At 33.5% G+C, this 5,855-nt stretch overlaps 1 pseudogene; it reads right to left on the reverse strand.

Moving 5' to 3' along the window:
• Nucleotides 1-916: 916 nt before the first annotated feature.
• On the reverse strand, nt 917-2,401 carry LOC18601405 (UPF0481 protein At3g47200-like; annotated as a pseudogene).
• Between the last annotated feature and the right edge of the window lie 3,454 nt (nt 2,402-5,855).

Below are 5,855 nucleotides of genomic sequence, written 5' to 3' on the forward strand. Positions count from 1 at the left end.
GAGTCAATTGAAACAGTAGAGAGAAAATTATAAACCAATTAAACTAAAGCTAACAAGGCAAGGAAGCCTAAACTCACTGTCGTTTCCATTTTATTGCTCCAAATGAGGGTAGGAGTAAGTAAGAGTCAAGAGATAAGGGTTTTGGAGAGCTGAAGTTGAGATAAGAAAGGAAGAGAGAAGAATAATGAACTGGTGGATGGACCAAAGCTGGACCTTAAAGCTAGTGGGGATCAACCCTTTCTATTCAAGGTCGATCCTTCTAATCGTAAAATACATTTTAAAGCCTTTCTCTCGATTTTTTGTTGTTCCCTTGTCATCCAACACTCATCTTTACCTGTTTTTAATACCTTGAAAGGTATTAGAACAAATTTTGACTTTAATTACCCTTTTTTAAGTAACATATTTTTTTATATAATGAAATTTTAAAAAAGTGTAATTTTTTAGACTTGTAGTTGCACATTTAAATTTTTAGTTACACTTTTTCAACATTTAGTAGCAATATTAAAAATGAAATTTTTACTAGTGTATGCATTCATTATAACTGCATTTTATTTATAATGTTGTTAAAAACTTTTATAGTGTAGTCAATTCTTAAAAAAGTGTCGTAATAAGTACCCAAAAAGTGTTACTACAAATATTTTTAAAAGCACATATTAAAATTTGTGCAACGCTGAGTCAAAATTGTTGCAGCATTTGAGTTCGGGATAAGTTTCTCTCTCTAGCTCACCAAGTATATTTCCCATTTTACCCTTGCATATAAAACTGGGGTTCTACAAAACAACAATAAAGGACGCATTAGAAAATACATAAACATATGTTACACCTAAAAACACAAGATCAGATGCAAGAAATTAGAAAGCTTTAATACATGCCACAATTACAACTTATTACATACTTTACACATTAAGCTTCAAGGCTACAAGGTGAAGCCAGTCATTATGGTTTGAGTTAAAGTGAGCACAAGAAATATGGTTGCAGCAACTGTAGAAGCACTTCTCCAAGGTGTGCTGAAATACTGACGGTATAGGGTTTCTTTCCAGCTATGCCAAGGTTGGTTGTGGTATTTGTTCAGCTTTAATATAAGACGAAAGAATCTTCGATTAATCCTTCCTTTAAGAATATTTGTGCAAAGACTCTTAAACAAATTGGCCACTTTACCACAGCTTCCAATCCAGTGCTTAATAATTTTCTTTTCCACAAGTAAATCTATATCTTTGCTAGTGTCCAGAAGGTAATCCATAATTGTGAAATAGTCACTTATAAATTGTTCACGTGGATAGTGATATTGCTCCAGGGCAATGAGGTTGCGGAAACGATATGCTGTTTCTTCCCATATATGCAGAGACGGTATTTCAAGTATTCCGTCGCAAAATTTTATGTCAAACAAGCATTTGCTTTCGCTTGCACGGAACTTCACTCCTGCTGCATGTAGTTGAGTTGCGCTAGGCAAATGTTCACGTAACACTTTATAAGAAAAGTCAAATTCATCTTCATCGCAAGTTTGCTCTTTCTCCTCAAGTTTTCCACCACTGCGACTATTCTCTACATCTTTAGATGACGGTAAAAGAAAGCTCTCAACAAGTCTGTGAAATGATTTACTTCTCCTGTGATGGACTTTTTCTGCTCATTGTAAAGCTCGAAAAATTTGCATGTAAGTTGAAGGAAGGGAGGGTAAATATCAGAACAAGAGCCAAAGGCCAAGTCGTATAGTTGTCGAAGAACAAAGAATGGAAGTTGATTTTCTAGTAGCCACAGATCACTCCTTATGATAGCGAAGAAATAAACCGTTGGTAGCCAGGTTCTTACGATGCTTCGAAAATTATACCTCAGAAAGAGCTCAATGATGAAGGCGGCATCCACAAGAATAAGCCTCAAAAAGTCTTCACTGACGATGTGGTTCAAGTTCTCCGCATAACTACTACGGATGTCATTTTCCAAAGATTTTAAAATGTTGAGAAAGTTACCTAAGCAGGGAAAGTCATGGGCTCTTTCAATCTCAACTTCGTCCGGATTAACAAATGCCAGTCGATCTTCCAAGCTAGTAAGTTCAGGGTGCTCGTGTAACCTAGCAGTCTTGGCAACACGTTGAAGGAATTGCTCCAGAAATTTGACTTTCGTCTCTTCCATACCCATTAAATGTTCTTCGAAATGATGCAGAGGACCAATTGAAACAATTTGAGGGGTGAAGGCCGCTTTATCTACATCAGGAAGTACATGCGCTCGGTAGATACAACAGCGACGAGATAAAGGACGCCCCGCGTTATTGATGATAAATTGTTTTGTGTCGATCACCCAATCTTTGTGAGAATATCACCTTCAGTTTCCTCAATCTTTGCTCTTCTATTTGAGTTTCCACAATATCACCTTCAGTTTCTCGATTTTCCTGGTTGATATTTCCCATCTTTGCAAGCTTTTCCTGATCACCAAACTAACATTAATTAATTGTTGCATGCCCCAAAAGTATTATAACAGCATATCTATGAATTTATTCTATAACAGTGATCATATTTACGATCGTATCAAAGTTGCCCACGAGCCGAGCTTCATCCATACGGTGGACAGTTTTAAAAGTCAAGTTCGTCCATTATATGATACTTTATTATAAAATCTTTTATGTTCATATTTTAAATTTAAATTAAATAATTAAAATAATAATACTTTCAGTTCAGGGCAAATAAAGCCTTGGCCTAAAAACCTAAATCCAAGCCTGGTGCAAATCAAGTCGGACTTACCGGCTTGGATGAGGTAACCAAATCGTGGTAGCAAGAATTTTTTTACTTATTACCAATTAGTTTTATATTGGAGATTTGTCCTAAAAATTTTATAATATAAGCTTAACAACATATTTAAAATTTTTTTTCGATGTTTGGAGGTAGCCGAGCTACAAAAACATATCCAGGATGGGGTGCAATGGAGGCTAAGCATTTCCTTAATCTCTTTGAGTAATGATGAGGAATATAGGGAAGCAAAAGCAAGAGGTTGGGTACACATAAAAAACTGGTTCCAAACCGGATCTGATAAGTCAAATAGAGCTAAAGTTGGGGAAAGGAACAATTAGAGTTCTAATTTCAACTCTATTTGTCATGGGAATGTATATGAATTAGAGTTCCAAAATGCTACCCTGAAACTATAGTATTTTTTATATTTCTCTTTATACATCTCATAATATTCTAATTAACTCAAACTCTAATTTCTATATATTCCCATGACAAAATAAAAATATTAATTAAAATAATCTATTTTAATGTAAAACAATATATATATATATATTTTTTTGAAACATCAAAAATTAATTTACTGCACATAAAAACAAAATAAATTTATACATATTGTAATATAGAAAACTGAAGTATGCAATTTAAATTACAATGACACGTGGGCCCCCAAATAACTGAGAAGGTTTAAGTCTATAACCTTGCTTTCTAGGATGCAACTCTGAAATTTACTTCTCGATGCAATTGACAGTCTACTACCTATTCTGAGCCTGAAAAATGTATAGGAAGAAGGGGTGAGATTATAAAATCCCAATGAGTAGACAGACATCATCAAAATAATCTAAAGCCGAATAATATGAGACAATATAAAAACATTATATCTCAATAATGTTCATAATGCAAAATTCGTTTCAATCTATACCAAACAATTTATTTTCATCAAAATTTCTCGGCTTATGAATTTCTTAAACTTGGCCCCTGCCAGAATCATTCTCGCTGGTACCTTCGTCAAGGTATCCCACTGAGACCGCCAAGGCTGTTAAATGATCCATACCCATAAACATGTTTTTGCATCGACACACAGGCGTTCTTTGGCGTTGGCTGAGTCTCACTCTCACGTTGTGGCTAGCGTGAAGTGTACTCAAATCCTACCTCAGGAGTTATCCTACGCGTCTTTCCAATCGAAGTAAGCTCAATAATTGAGAATCGTGCCCCTCTAATTAGGCTGGCCCACGGAACCCCCGTCATTGCAGTGCCCACTTTATAATCCACCAACTAATAAAATCACAATAGTATGACATGGCTCACTTAACACATTCAAGGCAATTCGAAGCAGTTCACATATTCTTTAAATCATAATAATAACCAGTCATACCGACATTTATCATAAGCCATTTAATGTAAAATCATGAATAAAAAACACAATCATAGTATAGGTCTCCAATTACTCTATTTTTGAAATCAATATTAAATTTTTAAAAATTTTATAAAATTATTTTATAAAATCTCATTTTCCCATAAAACACAATAATTTTCCAATTAAACCATTTTTCCATAAAATCACACAATTAAATAAATCTATTCTAGATAATTAAGATGATAGTAAGTTTACTCACTATACTAGGAGTAGATATACTCCTATTCTCGGTCTTCGGGTGTAGTCTTTTACCCATATCAGATAGCTCACCACCTATCCACAATACATAACACAAAAAATTCAATAATTTGTGTCAAATCAATATATATTATTTCAGGCTCTTATCCATGCGTATGCACTAGATAGGGTGTGAAATGTTTGGAAAATCGCTTAATCATAGTGTCCGACCTAACTCGCCTATACACAGTGTAAATTTCTAAAATCTCCAATTCAACTCCAATTCCATCCATTTCAATTTCAATTATCCAATTATATCCACAATACCTCAATGACTGTGAATGTGGTCCAATTTATCAATTCGGACCACAAATTACACTTTTACCCCTAGTGGGTAAAAATTTTAATTTTTTTGCACCAAAAATTCCCATTTAATTTCCAACCTCATAATTCATCATTTTTCCATCTAATTCTCTTAAAATAAAGTCAACCTCATCCTCACACACCATTGGCTAGATTCGGCCTAGAGAAATCATGGAGAAAATGAATATTTTTCTTGTTGTTTTACTCATAAACATGCTAAACTAACACTAAACACTAACATAGTTCAAAATCAAATTAATCTAACAACTTTCTCTCTCTAAACCCATATGATCAGATTTGAATCCATCATCAAAACACATAATTTAACCATGAAAAATAAGGAGAAATGCATGGAAATGATAAATCTCAAGCTAAGCTTGAAAAATCATACCTTTAAACACTTGATTCCTTGAAAAATCACACTTTTTCTTTGAATTTCTCACTCTAGGGTTTGTTCTTATTTCTCTCTCTCTCCTGCTGGTTTTGGCTAACCCTCCCAATGAAGAATTCTGGAATTTTCAAGCCTTTTAATAGGTTTAATAAAATATTATTATTTTATTTACCTTTTGAATATTTTATTATTTTATTTTTTTCTAACCATCATTTTTAACTTTCTTTTTCTACCACTCAATCCTCTTCACTTATCCATGTCTTCCATAAAATTTCTAGACTTTTCCAAAGTTTTCGTGGAGCAAATTTTTAAAAATTACACTTTTACCCCCGTAAAAGTGAAAAATTACATTTTTACCTCAAAAATTGAAAAAATGCTGAATATTTGGAGAGTAATGGGCTGATTTATGCTGATTTCTAAGTTAAATAATAAATTATCCTAAGCTTGACACATGGCATTTCTTATTGGTCCATTTTTAAAATTTTAAAAATTTAAACATTTTATCTCCACCACATGATTAGTCAAAGGTCAAAAATAAGGATAAAGGAAGACCATGTGCTAGAAAAATGTCCTGGTGGTGGACAATTACAATTTTACCCCTAGGGTGGCAAAATTACCATTTTACCCCTAGGGTGGCAAAATTACCATTTTACCCCTATACTTCAAATTATACCGAAATTAAAATTTTTCACTTTTAAACCTCAAATCATACTCCAGTACTCAAATCATACTCCAATAAGTCAAATGGGGCCAAATAAATCTTTTCTAAAAATTTTCATTTTGTCTCCAAGTG

Source organism: Theobroma cacao, chromosome 7 (assembly GCF_053813885.1).
Source record: "Theobroma cacao isolate CCN51 chromosome 7, ASM5381388v1, whole genome shotgun sequence".
Lineage (NCBI taxonomy): Eukaryota > Viridiplantae > Streptophyta > Magnoliopsida > Malvales > Malvaceae > Theobroma > Theobroma cacao.